The sequence below is a fragment of the Pseudoliparis swirei genome, chromosome 21 (assembly GCF_029220125.1).
Source record: "Pseudoliparis swirei isolate HS2019 ecotype Mariana Trench chromosome 21, NWPU_hadal_v1, whole genome shotgun sequence".
NCBI lineage: Eukaryota > Metazoa > Chordata > Actinopteri > Perciformes > Liparidae > Pseudoliparis > Pseudoliparis swirei.
The window spans coordinates 754,442-775,523 of NC_079408.1; the positions used below are offsets into that span (position 1 = coordinate 754,442).

At 50.7% G+C, this 21,082-nt stretch overlaps 1 pseudogene; it reads left to right on the forward strand.

The window, feature by feature from the left end:
• LOC130212094 (arfaptin-1-like) overlaps nt 1–21,082 on the forward strand; it is a 33,412-nt pseudogene that overhangs the window by 3,636 nt on the left and 8,694 nt on the right.

A 21,082-nucleotide genomic window follows, 5' to 3' on the forward strand; every position in this document is an offset into this window, starting at 1 on the left:
TTTTTCTGGCCATTTTGAGAGTCTTATCGAACCCACAAATGTGATGCTCCAGATAATCAACTAGCTCAAAGGAAGGCCAATTTTATAGCTTCTCTCATCAGCAAAACAGTTTTCAGCTGTGCTAACATAATTGCACAAGGGTTTTCAAGGGTTTTCTAATCAGACATTAGTCTTCTAAGGCGATAACACAATGTACCATTAGAACACTGGAGTGATAGTTGATGGAAATGGGCCTCTATACACCTCTGGAGATATTTCGTTAGAAACCAGACGTTTCCACCTAGAATAGTCATTTACCACATTAACAATGTAGAGAGGGTATTTATGATTGATTTAATGTTATCTTCATTGAAAAAAACAATGCTTTACTTTGAAAAATAAGGACATTTCTAAGTGATCCCAAACTTTTGAACGGTAGTGTATATATATATGTATATATATAGATATATATGTGTATATATATATGTGGATATATATATATATCTCATCAGTGATCTAAAATGGCGGAGGGAGCTGGTGGAAGTGCAGCTGCTCCGAGTAGATCTCGAATTAAACCAGAAATCTACAAGGCTATTGATGGTAAAATCATTGTGGAAGATGCACTTTTAAACTTCCTCGTCATAAAAATGAAGACTCTGAGTCATGACGATATTATTTTATTAGTTGTGAACCACTTCGGATCGGATTGGATTGAGAGTTCAAAGAAAGTTATTTTTGAACTCTGTCCAAGCTCCAGTCAACGCTTTGTAGCACATAAGGGGCTCAAAAAGACGTAAATAACGTAAAGAGTTGTTTGAAACTACTTCATGAGGCGGGTGAGGATATCCCTCGTTTTGTGTCTCATTACATAGACGAATTTCCGCCTGTGACGTTCAACTCCCTGGATGTTTCTTGCCTGCTTGGGAAAATTGAGCATCTAAGTGCAGACTTGACCTCAATGAAACATGCTATGTGTATGCAGACAAATGTCTGTGAGGATCTCCGAGAGATAACGGCGGATATGAATCAACGCATATGCCGGGTTGAACAGCCTGTGTTGAGCGGAAGGGATGCACCGATTGGCCAGGTTAACGAGGAGGCCCCGAGCCGGAGTATGCGGAGCGTAGCGCCGGCGACTGGGGCCTCCGCCCTGGATGCCAGCGCAGCAGAGGGACCCTGGAGCGGAAAAACGACGCGGCGGCAATGTCACCTGTGTGGAGCCGTGCGGTCAGAGGGGGTCGCCGCCTGAAACCTGCCACTGAATTACAGCCTGGAGCTCGTCTACATCCCCCAAGAAAGAAGAAGACTCCTGGTATTGTTGGAACTGGTGCTGGGGGAAACATACAAACTATAAAGACTAAACTGGTGAGTGTGTTCGCTACAACATTTTCGCCCGATTTGGACTCCGAGGCTCTGGCAAGGTATCTAAGGGATAAACTGTGCCGCGATGTAACCTGTCAGAAGATAGACACGACTTCAAGTCGGTTTAGCTCCTTTAAAATTACCGCCGAATGCAATGACGTAGGCGAAATGTACGAGCCACAGCTTTGGCCTGAAGGGACTTTTGTACGGCGTTTCTATGAAGCCCGCAAGGCTGCGGCTGAGGGGTCCCCGGGGGTAAAACACGTGTTGCTGTAAGGGACATGTTGAGGTCGGGACATCTGCTGCTATGCAGTTATGATTGTGAAAACATGAGTATTAGAGTTGTGTCCTATAACTCGTGGCTTGCGCCTAGGACAGTCCGCCGGGGACAAAGCGCGACGCATTGTTATTGACACTTTAATGGAGAGTGCTGATATATTGTGTCTACAGGAGACGTTTTTAGCCAAACAAGACCTGGATAAACTTAATTCTATCAATACAGACTTTCATGGGGCAGGAGAATCCACAACAGATCTAAGCCAGAGAATAGTGCGTGGCAGAATACCGGGTGGGGTCGCCATTCTGTGGCATAAAGAGTATGATCCCCTGATCCGTGTGATTAGGCTGGAGCTGGACTGGTGCATAGCAATTAAAGTTGTGCATAATAAGACTGTTTTTGTCATTTTAAATGTTTACACCCCTTATGAAAGTAACCAAAACGAGGATGAATACCTTCATAGGCTCGCTTTTATTGGTTCTTTTGTCAAAGAAAGTGCATATACAAATATATTTATTTTGGGGGATATGAACGCTGATATTTCAGATAATAACTCCCTGTTTGGTCAACACCTAATGCAATTTTGTCACGATAATAAGTTGGTTCTTTCCAGCAAAGTGCTCTTGCCAGTAAATAGCTCCACGTCTCCCAGTGAAGCAGGCGTACCGCGTCTTGGCTGCATCACTGTGTCCAGCTGATGCTCATGATGTCTCCAGGATGTTGCATCTTGTCTGAGCTACAGCACTCCCTGTCTCTATGACACTGCATGTTGAGTCTACCTGAGTTGACCAGTAATGATGATAACCATGAACACCAATTTAAAGTAGATTGGTCAAAGCTCACAGAAGATGATTTATTGTATTACAATTCACAAACTGATAAGAGCCTCAGAAATATTGATATACCGCTTGATGCAATTCTGTGTGGCAACATCAACTGTAAAAGTCAAAACCATAATAATAATCTGTGTAATGTATGATAACATTGTGAATTGTCTAAATAATACAAGCAAATCATTTTGTAAAAAAAAGGCTAAACAACATAATCTTAGGCCAGGATGGAATGAATATGTGTCTGAACTCCATAGAGAAGCTAGAGAAGCTTTTAAAAACTGGGTTTTATCAGGAAAAGCAAGACATGGTCTAGAGTGCGAACACAAGAAACACACAAATGCACGATTTAAATATGCTGTGCGCTTCATTAAAAGAAATGAACATGAGGGCAAACTCCATGGCCAAACATGTTCAGCAGAATAATGCCCTTGACTTCTGGAAAGAAGTTAAAGTTGCCAATAACATGAAGACGCCTCTGCCATCCAGTATTGATGGGGCAGATGGTTCGGACAGTATTGCAGATCTGTGGAGTAAACACTATCGGGACATTTTCAATCGTGGATATCGAGTTCAACTATAAAAAGAGTGTTATCATGATAGCAAAAACCAGGAAGGATCAGAAGCTACATTTTCCTTCATTCTTTTTGGGAGACCAGGAGCTAAATGTGGTTCAGAAATACAGGTATTTGGGTCACATGATCAGGAAGGACCTCAGTGATGATGACGATGTGTTGCAAACTGGATGCACAAGCCAACATGCTGGCACGTGAATGTCACATGTGGACAGAAGACGTTCAAACTGCTCTGTTTGGAGCCTCCTGCACTCCTCTGTCTGCAGCCCACCTGTGGTGCAGTTATAGTCAAGGGACAATGAAAAAGATGCAGGTGGCTTTCAATGATGCCTTCAGGATCCTGCTCAAGCTTCCGAGATGGACAAGTGCAAGTCAGATGTTTGTGAGCCGGAATGTTCCCACTTTTCATGCTGTTTTGAGGAATTTTATGTATAAATTTAAATGTCGACTAAATGTCTCAGAGAATGTAGTTATAAAAGCCTTGGCTGACCCACTGAGTGATACCAGGTATTCCTCTTGTTTCTGGAAGCAATGGAACAAATGTTTGTATGTTTTTTTAATCCCGAGTGATTTTTTTGTTGTTGGCTGCAATGACTGGACCGGTGTCCTCGTATTGTATTTTGTATATTGTTGTTGTATTTGTGTTTGTTGTTTTATGCACCCATGAGTCTGGAATAAAGATATATATATATGTGTATGTATATATGTGTATATATATATATATAAAAGGAAGAACGACCTTGATTCCTCTCCACTAATGTTCACCTGTTGCCGTGAGAGGTTCAGGGAAACCCAGTAAATCGGGCGGTTGAAACATAGCGTCACGTGACGGGAGACGAAGGTCAAATCCTCCCAGAACCAAAATCAAAAGCTTCTGCAGTCGGTTTGGGTTTACATTTTTTTGTTTTTGTTTTGTTTTTTTGCATGATGTCAGACGGGACTTTTATTTTGGAGGGGCTGCAGTAACAAACTGTGTTTGGTAATAGTTCAATAAAGTGTCACCAAGCAGGCCTCCTGTGTGTACCGCTGCCTGTCCGCCACTAGGTGTCGCTGTGGGACCTCTATAAATAAGGTTACGTCACTCTGTTGTCACATCCAGGCGGTGAGCATGAATATGGTTCTGAAAAAACAAAAATGGAAACATCTACGAATGAAAAGTATTTAATGTGACAATAAAACATCGTTTTGTCTGCAGGAGGAAGTAGAAGAGAAAGAAGTGGGAGGAGTCACATGATGGAGGAGGCGGAGCCGAGAGGAGGCGGAGCTGAGGGTGAGACGCTGAAAAAAATAAACTAATTAAAACATTTAAAATCTTCCAGAGGCAAGAAAATAAATACACGTTAAAATAAATAAATAGTTAAAAATATAAATCTAATAATAATCAATGTGCTGTTTATAATTTCTCAGGTTTGTTATCCAAACATTACAGTTAATACACTTCTTTTGTGTATTAGCTTCTTCTTCATGTCCCGACCCCCGAGGTTTACCCGGGGCCTTCTGGAGGGCCCGACCCCGATGTTGGGAAACCGCGTTTGTCTTTGTGTGTGTGTCTTTGTCTTTGTGTATGTGTGTGTGTGTCACCTCTCGTCTGTCAGGTGACCATTTCCTGGCGGTCGAGTGTCTCTGTGACCTTTGACCTCCTGCCTGCTGTCAGTGGCGGCAGGCAGGAGGTCATCTCCGTGGCAACCTCGCGACCTTTTGATCCCCCGATAAGCTCCTTGTTCCCACGGCGATGCTCCCGGTGTGCTTTGATCTCCTGACCTCTGACCTCTCCGCCGTCGGTTTACTGCCGATGTTCCCGAATCCCAGTTCTGTCTTGGAGGAGGAGCTTGAACCCTCGACCTCGCCGTCCTGAACCGGCCTCTCTGGCCTTAATTCAGCTCCCGTCATCGGGGTCAAAGGTCACAGGTCTCCGTCCCTCTCGGGTCCTGATGCAACATCATTATTCATGATTTATGCATCTTTGTTTTACGTTTATTATTAAATTAAATTAAATGAAATCTTTTCCTCCAGGAAGCGAACTGTAACCACGGCGCCACTTCCTGTCCAGCCCAGACCTCGCCAGTGGTCTTGGTGGAAAGGGGGCGGAGCAAAGGCAAAACGACTTTGATCTTGTATAATTATTGTCGCCGCTAAATATTTGAATATTCGTCATGGTAATACCCCCCCCCCCCCCTCCTCCAGACCCTCTGGCCACGCCCCCGGGGTCTGTGGTGGTCCAATCGGGCACCAGGAACCCGGCCGGCGGGAAGCTGCAAAGAGCTCGCCGGTGGAGCGTCACCACCTACAAGGTGAGCGGGGGGGGGGGGGGGGGGCGTGGTCGGTAACCGGCGGTCTGATCCCTGACGGCGCCCCCCGCAGGTCGCCCGGCAGGCCCTGGCGGAGAAGCTGGGCCACGGGTCCCGTACGATGGACCTGGACCTGGAGCCCCGCCTCCAGCTGCTCAGAGACGACCGGCGGCGCTACGACGGCGGCGCCCAGCTGGCCAATCAGCTGGCTGAGTTCTCGGTTACCCAGAAGGCCAGAGGTTCCTGTCGCAGAGCGGCGAGACTCTGACGGCGTCCGTCAACGCCTTCACGGCCGCCGTGAGCACGCTGGTCAACGCCGCCATGGAGGACACCAGCGCTACCAGGCCGTCAGGTGGGTGGACACACTTCCTGTTTCCTCTCGTGACCTTCTCGTGACCCTTCTCGTGACCCTTCTCTTGACCCTTCTCGTGACCCTTCTCGTGACCTTCTCGTGACCCTCTCGTGACCCTTCTCGTGACCCTTCTCGTGACCTTCTCTCTACCTTCTCTTGACCCTTCTCGTGACCCTTCTCGTGACCTTCTCTCTACCTTCTCGTGACCTTCTCTCTACCTTCTCGTGACCCTCTCGTGACCTTCTCTCTACCTTCTCGTGACCCTTCTCGTGACCCTTCTCGTGACCCTTCTCGTGACCTTCTCTCTACCTTCTCGTGACCTTCTCTCTACCTTCTCGTGACCTTCTCGTGACCTTCTCTTGACCTTCTCGTGACCCTTCTCTCTACCTTCTCTCTACCTTCTCGTGACCCTTCTCGTGACCCTTCTCGTGACCCTTCTCTCTACCTTCTCGTGACCTTCTCGTGACCTTCTCTCTACTTTCTCGTGACCTTCTCGTGACCTTCTCTCTACCTTCTCGTGACCCTTCTCGTGACCTTCTCTCTACCTTCTCGTGACCTTCTCTCTACCTTCTCGTGACCCTTCTCGTGACCTTCTCTCGACCCTTCTCGTGACCTTCTCTCTACCTTCTCGTGACCCTTCTCGTGACCTTCTCTCTACCTTCTCGTGACCTTTCTCGTGACCTTCTCTCTACCTTCTCGTGACCTTCTCTCTACCTTCTCGTGACCTTCTCTCTACCTTCTCGTGACCTTCTCTCTACCTTCTCGTGACCCTTCTCGTGACCTTCTCGGGACCTTCTCGTGACCTTCTCGTGACCCTTCTCGTGACCCTTCTCTCTACCTTCTCGGGACCTTCTCGTGACCTTCTCTCTACCTTCTCGTGACCTTCTCTCTACCTTCTCGTGACCCTTCTCTCTACCTTCTCGTGACCCTTCTCGGGACCTTCTCGTGACCTTCTCTCTACCTTCTCTCTACCTTCTCGTGACCCTTCTCGGGACCTTCTCGTGACCTTCTCTCTACCTTCTCGTGACCTTCTCTCTACCTTCTCGTGACCTTCTCTCTACCTTCTCGTGACCCTTCTCGTGACCTTCTCTCTACCTTCTCGTGACCTGCTCGTGACCTTCTCGTGACCTTCTCTCTACCTTCTCGTGACCTTCTCGTGACCCTTCTCGTGACCTTCTCTCTACCTTCTCTTGACCCTTCTCGTGACCTTCTCTCTACCTTCTCTTGACCCTTCTCGTGACCCTTCTCGTGACCTTCTCTCGACCCTTCTCGTGACCCTTCTCGTGACCTTCTCGTGACCCTTCTCGTGACCTTCTCTCTACCTTCTCGTGACCCTTCTCGTGACCTTCTCTACCTTCTCGTGACCCTCTCGTGACCCTTCTCGTGACCCTTCTCGTGACCTTCTCTCTACCTTCTCGTGACCTTCTCTCTACCTTCTCGTGACCCTTCTCGTGACCTTCTCTCTACCTTCTCGTGACCTTCTCTCTACCTTCTCGTGACCTTCTCGTGACCTTCTCTCTACCTTCTCGTGACCTTCTCTCTACCTTCTCGTGACCTTCTCGTGACCTTCTCTACCTTCTCGTGACCTTCTCTCGACCTTCTCGTGACCTTCTCTCTACCTTCTCGTGACCTTCTCGTGACCTTCTCTCTACCTTCTCGTGACCTTCTCTACCTTCTCGTGACCTTCTCGTGACCTTCTCGTGACCTTCTCGTGACCCTTCTCGTGACCCTCTCGTGACCTTCTCTCTACCTTCTCGTGACCTTCTCGTGACCCTTCTCGTGACCCTTCTCGTGACCTTCTCGTGACCTTCTCTCTACCTTCTCGTGACCTTCTCGTGACCTTCTCTCTACCTTCTCGTGACCTTCTCTCTACCTTCTCGTGACCCTTCTCGTGACCTTCTCGTGACCTTCTCTCTACCTTCTCGTGACCTACCTTCTCGTGACCTTCTCTCTACCTTCTCGTGACCTTCTCTCTACCTTCTCGTGACCCTTCTCGTGATCCTCTCGTGACCTTCTCTCGACCTTCTCGTGACCTTCTCTCTACCTTCTCGTGACCTTCTCTCGACCTTCTCGTGACCTTCTCTCGACCTTCTCTCGACCTTCTCGTGACCTTCTCGGGACCTTCTCGGGACCTGCTCGTGACCTTCTCGTGACCTTCTCTCTACCTTCTCGTGACCCTTCTCGTAACCCTTCTCGTGATCTTCTCTCTACCCTCTCGTGACCTTCTCTCTACCTTCTCGTGACCCTTCTCGTGACCCTTCTCTCGACCTTCTCGTGACCCTTCTCGTGACCTTCTCTCTACCTTCTCGTGACCTTCTCTCTACCTTCTCGTGACCCTTCTCGTGACCTTCTCCCTACCTTCTCGTGACCCTTCTCGTGACCTTCTCTCTACCTTCTCGTGACCCTTCTCGTGACCCTCTCGTGACCTTCTCTCTACCTTCTCGTGACCCTTCTCGTGACCCTTCTCGTGACCTCTCTACCTTCTCTCTACCTTCTCGTGACCCTTCTCGTGACCTCTCTACCTTCTCTCTACCTTCTCGTGACCCTTCTCGTGACCTTCTCTCTACCTTCTCGTGACCTTCTCTCTACCTTCTCGTGACCCTTCTCGTGATCTTCTCTCTACCTTCTCGTGACCCTTCTCGTGACCTTCTCTCTACCCTCTCGTGACCTTCTCGTGACCCTCTCGTGACCTTCTCGTGATCTTCTCTCTACCTTCTCGTGACCCTCTCGTGACCTTCACGGTGGAGTACGACGCGTACCGGGTGGACCTGGAGGAGCTGAACCTGGGCCCCCGGACCCCCGGCAGCCTCCCCAGGCTGGAGCGGGCCCAGAGGGCTTTCCAGAGCCAGCGGGACCAGTACCACCGGACCCGGGACGACCTGTGGGTCAAGGTCAAGCTGCTGGAGGAGAACAGGGTGAGAGGAGGCAAGGAAAGGAGGCAAGGAAAGGAGGGAGGAGTCCTGCAGAGAAGAGTTTTCTTCTCATCTATATGATGATTTTAAATCAACAACATAGTTTTGGGTGTTTATTAGAGTTCCCAGCTTGATTTCATACTCGGAAACGTACCAAAATATATATATTAATTTATTTATATATATATATATTTGTATAAAAGTATTTAAATATATATTTATTCAGATATATATATTAATTATTTATTTACTGTATATATATATTAATTTATTTATATATATTATTAATTTATTTATATACATTTATTTATTTGTATAATAATATATTTTGTGCAACCATTATAATTGTCACATTATTTTCTTTGTAAAGTTCTTTCCATCTTCTTCTAAATCTTAAAATACTATTTTTGAGACTAAACTTTCAAACTCAACCTGTTGTTACCGGGCAGACCGGTGTCCGGTGTGTGTTGCCATAGCAACTGACCCGCTGACCCCCGCAGGTCGCGATGCTCCAGCAGCTTCCTGGAGGGGAACGCCCCCTGCTGGCTGGAGGAGAGATGACACGCAGGGGGGGGGGGGTCTCAAACCTCCAGGGGGTCCGGGGTTTGGAGGGACGGGTACTTTAAACACTCTCCCCGTCTTACTTTAGGACGATACCGATTTTCCTCTTCCTCTTCCTCTCCTGGATGTCTGGAGTCCATCCCTAACCCTCCGTGAGGCACTAAGCCTCTCTTTGAACTTTGATGGCCCTGGATCTGGGTCCTAGATCTGCGTCTTTGATCTGGGTCTGGATCCTGGATCTGGGTCCTGGATTTGGGTCCTGGATCTGGATCTGGGTCCTAGATCTGCATCCTTGGTCTGGGTCCTGGGTCTGGGTCCTGGATCTGGGTCCTGGGTCCTGGGTCTGGGTCCTGGATCTGGGTCCTGGATCTGGGTCCTGGGTCTGGGTCCTGGATCTGGGTCCTGGGTCTGGGTCCTGGGTTTGGGTCCTGGATCTGGGTCCTGGATCTGGGTCCTGGGTCTGGGTCCTGGGTCCTGGATCTGGGTCCTGGATCTGGGTCCTGGGTCTGGGTCCTGGGTCTGGGTCCTGGGTCTGGGTCCTGGATCTGGGTCCTGGGTCTGGGTCCTGGGTCTGGGTCCTGGATCTGGGTCCTGGGTCCTGGGTCTGGGTCCTGGGTCTGGGTCCTGGATCTGGGTCCTGGGTCTGGGTCCTGGGTCTGGGTCCTGGATCTGGGTCCTGGGTCTGAGTCCTGGATCTGGGTCCTGGATCTGGGTCCTGAATCTGGGTCCTGGGTCCTGGATCTGGGTCCTGTGTCTGGGTCCTGGATCTGGGTCCTGGATCTGGGTCCTGGATCTGGGTCCTGGGTCTGGGTCCTGGGTTTGGGTCCTGGATCTGGGTCCTGGTTCTGGGTCCTGGGTCTGGGTCCTGGATCTGGGTCCTGGGTCTGGGTCCTGGATCTGGGTCCTGGATCTGGGTCTGGGTCCTGGATCTGGGTCCTGGGTCTGAGTCCTGGATCTGGGTCCTGGGTCCTGGGTCCTGGGTCCTGGGTCTGGGTCCTGGATCTGGGTCCTGGGTCTGGGTCCTGGGTCTGGGTCCTGGGTCTGAGTCCTGGGTCTGAGTCCTGGGTCTGAGTCCTGGGTCTGGGTCCTGGATCTGGGTCCTGGGTCTGGGTCCTGGGTCTGAGTCCTGGATCTGGGTCCTGGGTCTGGGTCCTGGGTCCTGGATCTGGGTCCTGGGTCTGAGTCCTGGGTCTGGGTCCTGGGTCTGGGTCCTGGGTCTGGGTCCTGGGTCTGGATCTGGGTCCTGGGTCTGAGTCCTGGGTCTGGGTCCTGGGTCTGGGTCCTGGGTCTGGGTCCTGGATCTGGGTCCTGGATCTGGGTCCTGGATCTGGGTCCTGGGTCCTGGGTCCTGGATCTGGGTCCTGGATCTGGGTCCTGGGTCCTGGGTCCTGGATCTGGGTCCTGGGTCTGGGTCCTGGATCTGGGTCCTGGGTCTGAGTCCTGGGTCTGGGTCCTGGGTCTGAGTCCTGGGTCTGGGTCCTGGATCTGGGTCCTGGATCTGGGTCCTGGGTCTGGGTCCTGGGTCTGAGTCCTGGATCTGGGTCCTGGGTCTGGGTCCTGGGTCTGGGTCCTGGGTCTGGGTCCTGGATCTGGGTCCTGGGTCTGAGTCCTGGATCTGGGTCCTGGATCTGGGTCCTGGGTCTGGGTCCTGGGTCTGGGTCCTGGATCTGGGTCCTGGATCTGGGTCCTGGGTCTGGGTCCTGGATCTGGGTCCTGGATCTGGGTCCTGGGTCTGGGTCCTGGATCTGGGTCCTGGATCTGGGTCCTGGGTCTGGGTCCTGGGTCTGGGTCCTGGGTCTGGGTCCTGGTTCTGGGTCCTGGGTCTGGGTCCTGGATCTGGGTCCTGGATCTGGGTCCTGGGTCTGGGTCCTGGGTCTGGGTCCTGGGTCTGAGTCCTGGGTCTGGATCTGGGTCCTGGGTCTGGGTCCTGGGTCTGGGTCCCGGATCTGGGTCCTGGATCTGGGTCCTGGGTCTGGGTCCCGGGTCTGGGTCCTGGGTCTGGGTCCTGGGTCTGGGTCCTGGATCTGGGTCCTGGATCTGGGTCCTGGGTCTGGGTCCTGGGTCTGAGTCCTGGGTCTGGGTCCTGGTTCTGGGTCCTGGGTCTGAGTCCTGGATCTGGGTCCTGGGTCTGGGTCCTGGATCTGGGTCCTGGGTCTGGGTCCTGGATCTGGGTCCTGGGTCTGGGTCCTGGGTCTGGGTCCTGGTTCTGGGTCCTGGATCTGGGTCCTGGGTCTGGGTCCTGGGTCTGGGTCCTGGATCTGGGTCCTGGGTCTGGGTCCTGGGTCTGGGTCCTGGGTCTGGGTCCTGGTTCTGGGTCCTGGGTCTGAGTCCTGGATCTGGGTCCTGGGTCTGGGTCCTGGGTCTGGGTCCTGGGTCTGGGTCCTGGTTCTGGGTCCTGGGTCTGGGTCCTGGTTCTGGGTCCTGGATCTGGGTCCTGGGTCTGGGTTCTGGGTCCTGGATCTGGGTCCTGGTTCTGGGTCCTGGGTCTGAGTCCTGGATCTGGGTCCTGGATCTGGGTCCTGGGTCTGGGTCCTGGTTCTGGGTCCTGGATCTGGGTCCTGGGTCTGGGTCCTGGATCTGGGTCCTGGGTCTGGGTCTGGGTCTGGGTCCTGGGTCTGGGTCCTGGTTCTGGGTCCTGGATCTGGGTCCTGGGTCTGGGTCCTGGATCTGGGTCCTGGGTCTGGGTCCTGGATCTGGGTCCTGGATCTGGGTCCTGGGTCTGGGTCCTGGGTCTGGGTCCTGGATCTGGGTCCTGGGTCTGGGTCCTGGATCTGGGTCCTGGATCTGGGTCCTGGGTCTGGGTCCTGGGTCTGGGTCCTGGATCTGGGTCCTGGGTCTGGGTCCTGGGTCTGGGTCCTGGGTCTGGGTCCTGGATCTGGGTCCTGGGTCTGGGTCCTGGGTCTGGGTCCTGGATCTGGGTCCTGGGTCTGGGTCCTGGATCTGGGTCCTGGATCTGGGTCCTGGGTCTGGGTCCTGGATCTGGGTCCTGGGTCTGGGTCCTGGGTCTGGGTCCTGGATCTGGGTCCTGGATCTGGGTCCTGGGTCTGGGTCCTGGGTCTGGGTCCTGGTTCTGGGTCCTGGGTCTGAGTCCTGGATCTGGGTCCTGGGTCTGGGTCCTGGGTCTGGGTCCTGGGTCTGGGTCCTGGTTCTGGGTCCTGGGTCTGGGTCCTGGTTCTGGGTCCTGGATCTGGGTCCTGGTTCTGGGTCCTGGGTCTGAGTCCTGGATCTGGGTCCTGGATCTGGGTCCTGGGTCTGGGTCCTGGTTCTGGGTCCTGGATCTGGGTCCTGGGTCTGGGTCCTGGATCTGGGTCCTGGGTCTGGGTCTGGGTCTGGGTCCTGGGTCTGGGTCCTGGTTCTGGGTCCTGGATCTGGGTCCTGGGTCTGGGTCCTGGGTCTGGGTCCTGGATCTGGGTCCTGGGTCTGGGTCCTGGATCTGGGTCCTGGATCTGGGTCCTGGGTCTGGGTCCTGGGTCTGGGTCCTGGATCTGGGTCCTGGGTCTGGGTCCTGGATCTGGGTCCTGGGTCTGGGTCCTGGGTCTGGGTCCTGGGTCTGGGTCCTGGATCTGGGTCCTGGGTCTGGGTCCTGGATCTGGGTCCTGGATCTGGGTCCTGGATCTGGGTCCTGGGTCTGGGTCCTGGGTCTGGGTCCTGGATCTGGGTCCTGGATCTGGGTCCTGGGTCTGGGTCCTGGGTCTGGGTCCTGGGTCTGGGTCCTGGGTCTGGGTCCTGGATCTGGGTCCTGGGTCTGGGTCCTGGATCTGGGTCCTGGGTCTGGGTCCTGGGTCTGGGTCCTGGATCTGGGTCCTGGATCTGGGTCCTGGGTCTGGGTCCTGGGTCTGGGTCCTGGGTCTGGGTCCTGGGTCTGGGTCCTGGATCTGGGTCCTGGATCTGGGTCCTGGGTCTGGGTCCTGGATCTGGGTCCTGGGTCTGGGTCCTGGGTCTGGGTCCTGGGTCTGGGTCCTGGATCTGGGTCCTGGGTCTGGGTCCTGGATCTGGGTCCTGGATCTGGGTCCTGGGTCTGGGTCCTGGGTCTGGGTCCTGGGTCTGGGTCCTGGATCTGGGTCCTGGATCTGGGTCCTGGGTCTGGGTCCTGGATCTGGGTCCTGGGTCTGGGTCCTGGGTCTGGGTCCTGGGTCTGGGTCCTGGATCTGGGTCCTGGGTCTGGGTCCTGGGTCTGGGTCCTGGGTCTGGGTCCTGGGTCTGGGTCCTGGGTCTGGGTCCTGGGTCTGGGTCCTGGGTCTGGGTCCTGGGTCTGGGTCCTGGGTTGATGAAACTCGGCGGTCGTCTGCGAGCCGGCGTTCGTGAAAGAAGCAGAACATCATATATTTGTTGTTGTTGTTGTTGTGGCTCAAAGACGAAAACAAGCAGACTTCTTGAATCTTTTCGTAAATTAAAACCTTTTGCTGAACATTTTTTATATTTTAACATTAAAAACTGGATCCGAGATTCAATGAAACTTTAAAAGATTTTTACGTTTTATTAATGTTCAAATCCCTCAGATTCAGATCCAGCAGCACATCCTGGTCATGTCCTGGTCATGTCCTGGTCATGTCCTGGTCATTTCCTGGCCGTGTCCTGGTCATTTCCTGGTCATTTCCTGGTCATGTCCTGGTCATTTCCTGGCCGTGTCCTGGTCATTTCCTGGTCATTTCCGGGTTATATTGTGTCTTATTGTGTCTTATTGTGTCTTAGTGTGTCTTATTGTGTCTTAGTGTGTCTTTATTGTGTCTTATTATGTCTTTATTGTGTCTTTATTGTGTCTTATTATGTCTTTATTGTGTCTTTATTGTGTCTTAGTGTGTCTGTATTGTGTCTCAATGTGTCTTATTGTGTCTGTGTGTCTGTATTTTGTCTTTATTGTGTCTTAGTGTGTCTGTATTGTGTCTTTAGTGTGTCTTGTGTGTCTTGTGTCTTTATTGTGCCTTTATTGTGTCTTGTGTATTTATGTGTCTTTATTGTGGCTTTGTGTCTTAGTGTGTCTTTATTGTGTCAGTATGTCTTTATTGTGTCTTTAGTGTGCCTTTATTGTGTCTTGTGTATTTGTGTCTTTATTGTGTCTTTAGTGTGTCTTGTGTCTTTATTGTGTCTTTAGTGTGTTTTAGTGTGTCTTATTGTTTCTTTAGTGTGTCTTATTGTGTCTTTATTGTGTCTTATTGTGTCTTAGTGTGTCTGTATTGTGTCTCAATGTGTCTTGTGTCTTATTGTCTTTAGTGTGTCTTTAGTGTGTCTTTATTGTGTCTTAGTGTGTCTGTATTGTGTCTTTATTGTGTATTTATTGTGTCTTAGTGTGTCTGTATTGTGTCTTATTGTGTCTTTAGTGTGTCTTTAGTGTGTCTTTAGTGTCTTGTGTCTTTATTGTGTCTTTATTGTGTCTTAGTGTGTCTTGTGTCTTTAGTGTGTCTTTATTGTGTTTTAGTGTGTCTTTATTGTGTCGTGTGTCTAGTGTGTCTTTATTGTGTCTTATTGTGTATTTAGTGTGTCTTTATTGTGTCTTTGTGTCTTATTGTGTCTTTAGTGTGTCTTTAGTGTGTCTTTGTGTCTTGTGTCTTTAGTGTGTCATTGTGTCTTTATTGTGTCTTTAGTGTGTATTATTGTGTCTTTTGTGTGTCTTTATTGTGTCTTTACTCTGTTGGTTCTTTGTGTCTGAAGAACGTTTCTGGCTGACCCTGAATCAGTTCCTTATCGGCTACATAAAGAAAAGGTTGAAGGGGAATATTATATTTATTTTATATTATATTAATATTATATTTATTTTATATTCATATTTATTTTATATTTATTATTTTTATTTTATAGTTATTTATTTTATATTTATATTATATTTATGTTTTATTTTTTATATTTATATTATATTTATTTTATAGTTATATTTATATTTATAATTTTGATTTTATATTTACATTATATTTATTTTTATCTTTTAAGTATAAATGACCAAAAACATTAATGACTGAAATATGTTGTAATCTTCTTTGAAATGTTTGAATGTGAAATAAATGAATGAAACCTGGTGGAAGATTCTTCAGTTTTAATATGAAACACATTTTAATGTTTCATACCAAAATGTTTACGCTTTATTTCTGAGTTTTTTTATTTCCTTAAAAATGTGACTTTCTTTGACACATGAATACAAAAAGCAGAATTAAATGAAGTTTATATGGAGAACAAAGTACTTGTACCTGTAAGGTCGCATTTTAATATTAGTGTTTTATTTGTACTTTAAAAATCTTCTCTTTATAACAGAAACTGTCTGAAATCAACATGTGTGTAAATATAAATATAAATACACTCAGGTACACGAGTATTCCTTTGTAAACAAAGTATTTTCACAATAAGAGTCTTTGTGGTTGTTTCTCTGATTTCTCTAAAGGGAAGCGGTTATTCACCAGGCAACACACACACACACACACATACATACACACACACACACATATGTCAACATGTCAACAAAAGAAAAGGGTTGGTCACAACAAAGACTTCCTTCATCTTTGTAGATGAATAACCTTGTGAAGCTGCGTCAGAGGTCAGGGTTGATGAATCACTAATTAATTAAACTAATTATTAAAGTTGTAATAATTTTCACTTGAATGATACTAATAATGACTAAATGGTTGTTGGTGAGTGTGAGTGTGTGTGTGAGTGTGTGTGTGAGGAGGGACGACAAGGGCGGGGCTGGTGGAGCTTATCTGGGCCACGCACACACTGCACTGTGTGAGTGTGTGTGAGTGCGTGTGTACGCGTATGTGTGTGTACATGTGTATGTGTGTGTGTGTATATGTGTGTGTGTGTGTGTGTGTGTGTATGTGTGTGTGTGTGTGCCGCGCCGCTCATCAACGACACACCTGGCCAAGGCAGCCAATGGGATGAAGAGGAGGCCCAAGGCAGCCAATGGGATGAAGAGGAGGCCCAAGGCAGCCAATGGGATCAGGCAGGAGGCTTTCCTTCCTGTCCCCCGAGGAGAACCTCATCTTGTATATTATATTTGCGGTATTTAATGACGAGGATCTTTATCATCCTGAATCTACTCTCAAACTGACTCGTGCTCAGGAAGGGAGCTGAAGCCATGAGACACAACCAGGGTTGCCAGGTCTGTGTGACAAAACCAGCCCAAAAACCAGCCCAATATCAGAACTCAAAATATGCCCGTGCCAAACCATATACACTGCTTTTAAAGTCCATGTGTGTACGTGCTGATCTGGAGTCAGTTTCGTAGGATTTGGGTATAAATAAATTATTTCATTTAAAATATGGATTTTTATTTAAAGATATTCATGTAATTTGCATGAAAAATAGGTCTACCCGAACCAGCGGACAAACAATTCAACCCGCGGCAACACTTCAAAAGTAGCCCAATTCCGCGGGATAACCGCGGACCTGGCAACACTGGACACAACTCATGGAGGAGATGCTGGTGTTCGCCGAACTCTTTCCTTTCTTTTTTTAAATATCTTGAACCCAAAAGCAACGGTTGGTTGCGCGCGCAGGTCCGCTCCACAGCGCCGCGCTGTTTGGCCCGGCAGGTTTTTGACAAGACGTCTTTGGTGCGGCTGCGATTATAGAGGCGCGTCCGGTGAGAGCCGTGAGGAGACAGCGCCTCCGCTTCCACCGGAGTGATCACGCATGCGCAGACCGCCTCGTGTCCCCGCCTCTCTCTCTCTCCCCGCATACACGCACGCGCACTCGCACGCGCACACAGCCGGTGTCGGTGCGTCGGGCTGGTTGCGTAGCGCGCGCTCTGTGAGACCGACCGGCGTCACTCGGAGTCTGTCGACCTGGACCCGGACCCTAGACCCGGACCTGGACCCTAGACCCGGACCCGGACCTGGACCCTAGACCCGGACCCTAGACCCGGACCTGGACCCGGACCTGGACCCTAGACCCGGACCCTAGACCCGGACCCAGACCCGGACCCTAGACCAGGACCCGGACCTTCACGCGCCACCGGAGCCGCTCAGTCCAGTAAGTTCACACCGGAACTACAGCGCGTTCCCCGGGACCCGCGGACTGCGAGTCCCGGTTCTACTGTGTGTACTTTAATGTACTAACCTAGTACTTTGATGTGTTTAGAGGTACTTCATGCATATTTGGTTCATGGGGAGTTGTAAAAGTTTAACATTTAACAAATATCATTTCATATTTAACATTTAATATTTAACATTTAACATTAAATATTTAATATGTAACATTTAATATTTAACATTTAATATTTATCTCCACCACCTGCTCAATATGTCGATCGCGGTCGCCGCAGAGCTTCGATGCCGGCGCGCGAGCCGAGAATTGTTGACGGGGGGGGGGTAGACGAAAATTACAGGGTGACGGGTGGAGATTCCCCCCTGTTATAATAGGGGAAACACTGGAGTTGATAAGCGTGTCTTCTTGTCTGATCAATAACTGTGAGGTGCGCGAATGGACCGAGCGGCCAGCTGCTGATCACTCACTCAACGAAGAGACGGTGCGCGCGCAGCGCTGCAAAAAAAAATGTGAACACCGAAGACCCATTTTGACCCAGGAAAAACCCTGAATGTATATATGTGATTAATCATGATTAATCCACAGAAACCTGTGATTAATCTGATTAAAAATTGTAATCTTTTCACAGCCCTAATATAAATACATATATATATATATATATTTATAAATATCAGAATCTCCTCCCCATCTGACCTTTGACCTTTGAACTTTCTGTACTTGGTCCCTGAGTCTCTTGTTCCCGACGTGTGTGTGTGTGTGTGTGTGTTTAACTGGCAGCTTGACATTCACTTCTAGATGCAGGACGATGTTTTGGGGTCATCTCTCTCTCTCTCTCTCTCTCTCTCTCTCTGTCTCTCTCTGTCTCTGTCTCTCTCTCTCTCTCTCTCTCTCTCTCTCTCCTCTCTCTCTCTCTCTCTCAGCGTGAGAGGACGTGTGGCTGCCAGAGGATCACTGTGTTGGTTTTTAAGGTGGTTTTTCCATGTTAACGAGTGACTGGGTTAACAGGTATGTTTGTTGTGTGAGTGTGTGAGTTCACGGAGGGTTTTATTTGTGTGTCTGTGTGCGTTAGCGGTGTGCGGCTAGCGGGGAGCTAGTCATGGAGGACATTCAAGATTCAAGATTCAAGATTCAAGATGTTTTATTTGTCACATACACACACAGGGTGTGCAGTGAAATGAAAGTGGCAATGCTCAGCAGGAATGTGCAAGGGCAACAAGTACACACTATTTACAAATAAAAAACATGAGCTTCCTCACGCGCGCTCACGGGATTAGAGTGGCGCCGAGCTTCCCGTGCTCGGAGGAGGAGGAGGAGGAGGAGGAGGTGATGACTGCGTGAGGTCCGCTGCCCGTATGAACGGAGCGGTGGTTCTGTTCCTAGACAGCGTGCCGAAGGTGAACCAGGTGGTGGTGTCGGGTCATCAGGGGCATCAAGCTCCTCTTTTATGGAACCAGCTTCCAATTTCAGTCCGGGAGGCAGACACAGTCACCTCGTTTAAGAGTAGACTTAAGACCTTCCTCTTTGACAGAGCTTATAGTTAGGGCTGAATCAGGTTCACCTGGTCCAGCCCCTTGATATGCTGCTATAGGCTTATAGCTGCCGGGGGACGTTTAGGATGCACTGAGTACCTATCTCCTTTTTTTTTCTCTCCTTAAGGATGAATTTTCATCTCTCAATCACACGTTACTAACTCTGCTTTCTCCCCGGAAGTCCTTTTGACTTTACGTCTCATGGGGTCATCGGACCCTATGAGACGGCATAGATCCTATCTGCCTGATGGATCGTCTGGGTCGTGGAATTCCTGCTCATGACTACGCCACTGTCCTGTTGAGACTCCGCCCACTCCTCCTCCCCACCGCCATCTGCCTGATGGATCGTGGAGGTCTCCATCGTGGAATATGCCTACTATGAACTATTCATACACTCTGTCATATTCATTGAATGTATTTTAACTCTAAATCTGTCCTTCTGTACACATTACATCTATTGCATCTGTCCATCCTAGGAGAGGGATCCTCCTCTGTTGCTCTCCTCCAGGTTTCTTCCCCCTGAAGGGTTATTTGGGAGTTTTTCCTGGTCCGATGTGAGGTTTTGGGGCAGGGATGTCTATGTGTACAGATTGTAAAGCACTCCGAGACAAATTTGTAATTTGTGAAATTGGGCTATACAAATAAACTGAATTGAATTGAATTGAATCATGTGCCGGTGGCGCCACTGGCCACACCGTCGGTTCGGGTCACCGTGGCCAACGTGCCTCCTTTTATAAAAGAGGAGGTGATTTTGAAGGAGCTGGTGAAGCACGGGAAGGTGGTGTCCCGGCTGAAGAAGATCCCCTCAGGGTGGAAGTCCTCCCGGATGAGGCAGTGTGGTCCCACCGGAGGCATCTCTCCATGATCCTGAACAACAGGGGAGAAGAGCTCCGCCTCGGTGTTCATCAGGGTGGAGAGCTCCGCCTCCGGTGTTCATCAGGTGGAGAGCCCGCCTCCGGTGTTCATCAGGGTGGAGAGCTCCGCCTCCGGGTGTTCATCAGGGTGGAGAGCTCCGCCTCCGGGTGTTCATCAGGGTGGAGAGCTCCGCCTCGGGTGTTCATCAGGGTGAAGAGCTCTGCCTCCGGGTGTTCATCAGGGTGGAGAGCTCCGCCTCCGGGTGTTCATCAGGGTGGCCGGGCACAACTACCCCATCTACATCTCCTCAGGGAACGGGAGGTGCTTCATCTGTGGGGAGAGGGGCACAGAGCCAGGGACTGCCACCGGTGGAGAGCTGCTGAGCAGAACACCAGCAGGGCGGCTCCTCGGGGGCGGAGCCAGGGGGGTGCACAGCAGGGGGGGGAGGGGGGGCAACCAGGGACTGCAGGTACCCAGAGGGGGGAGGAGAGGGAGCAGGCAGGAACTGGAGGCTCCCAGCAGGATGAAGAGGGAGAGCTGGCAGAGATGGGGGGTGCCCAGCAGGTTGTGGAGGAGGAAGAGGAGGGGGGCACTGGTCCAGTCCAGCAAGGTGAGGAAGGAGAGGGGGAGGCGGTCACAGGCCAGCAGGGTGAGGGTGAGGAGATAGAAGAGGAGGAGAGGAGAGAGGAGGGAGGGGCTGGTGTAGACCAAGAAGATGAGGAGGAGAGGAGAGACGAGGGAGGAACGGTCACAGGACAGCAGGGTGAGGTTGAGAGGAGAGAAGAGGGTGGGGCTGAGGTGGCCCAAGAAGGTGAAGAGGAGGACAAAGGAGAGTCAGAAGAAGAAAGGGAGACAGTCGTCAGGGAGGTGAGGCTGTCAGACAGTGAGGTGGACATGGAGGCGGAGGAGGAGAACCTCAGAGTCCCCCGTTTAAAGAGGAAGTGTGGAGGAGGTGATGGAGAGAACCCACAGGCAAAGAAGGCGACGGAGGGAAGGAGGAGGTCCAGGACGAGGGGGGCGGAGCCAGAGCCAGAGTCCAGCTCGGAGGAAGACTCCGACTCTGATCCACACTACAGTGTGGAGGAGATCAAAGAGTTCCTCCGGAAGACCAAGCAGACGTGGCACGTGAAGGTGGAGGACCACGTCAAGGTGGAGGACCACGTCAAGGTGGAGGACCACTTCAAGGTGGAGGACCACGTGAAGGTGGAGGACCACGTCAAGGTGGAGGACCACGTCAAGGTGGAGGACCACTTCAAGGTGGAGGACCACGTCAAGGTGGAGGACCACGTCAAGGTGGAGGACCACTTCAAGGTGGAGGACCACGTCAAGGTGGAGGACCACGTCAAGGTGGAGGACCACTTCAAGGTGGAGGACCACTTCAAGGTGGAAGACCACTTCAAGGTGGAGGACCACGTCAAGGTGGAGGACCACTTCAAGGTGGAGGACCACGTGAAGGTGGAGGACCACGTGAAGGTGGAGGACCACGTGAAGGTGGAGGACCACGTGAAGGTGGAGGACCACGTCAAGGTGGAGGACCACGTCAAGGTGGAGGACCACTTCAAGGTGGAGGACCACTTCAAGGTGGAGG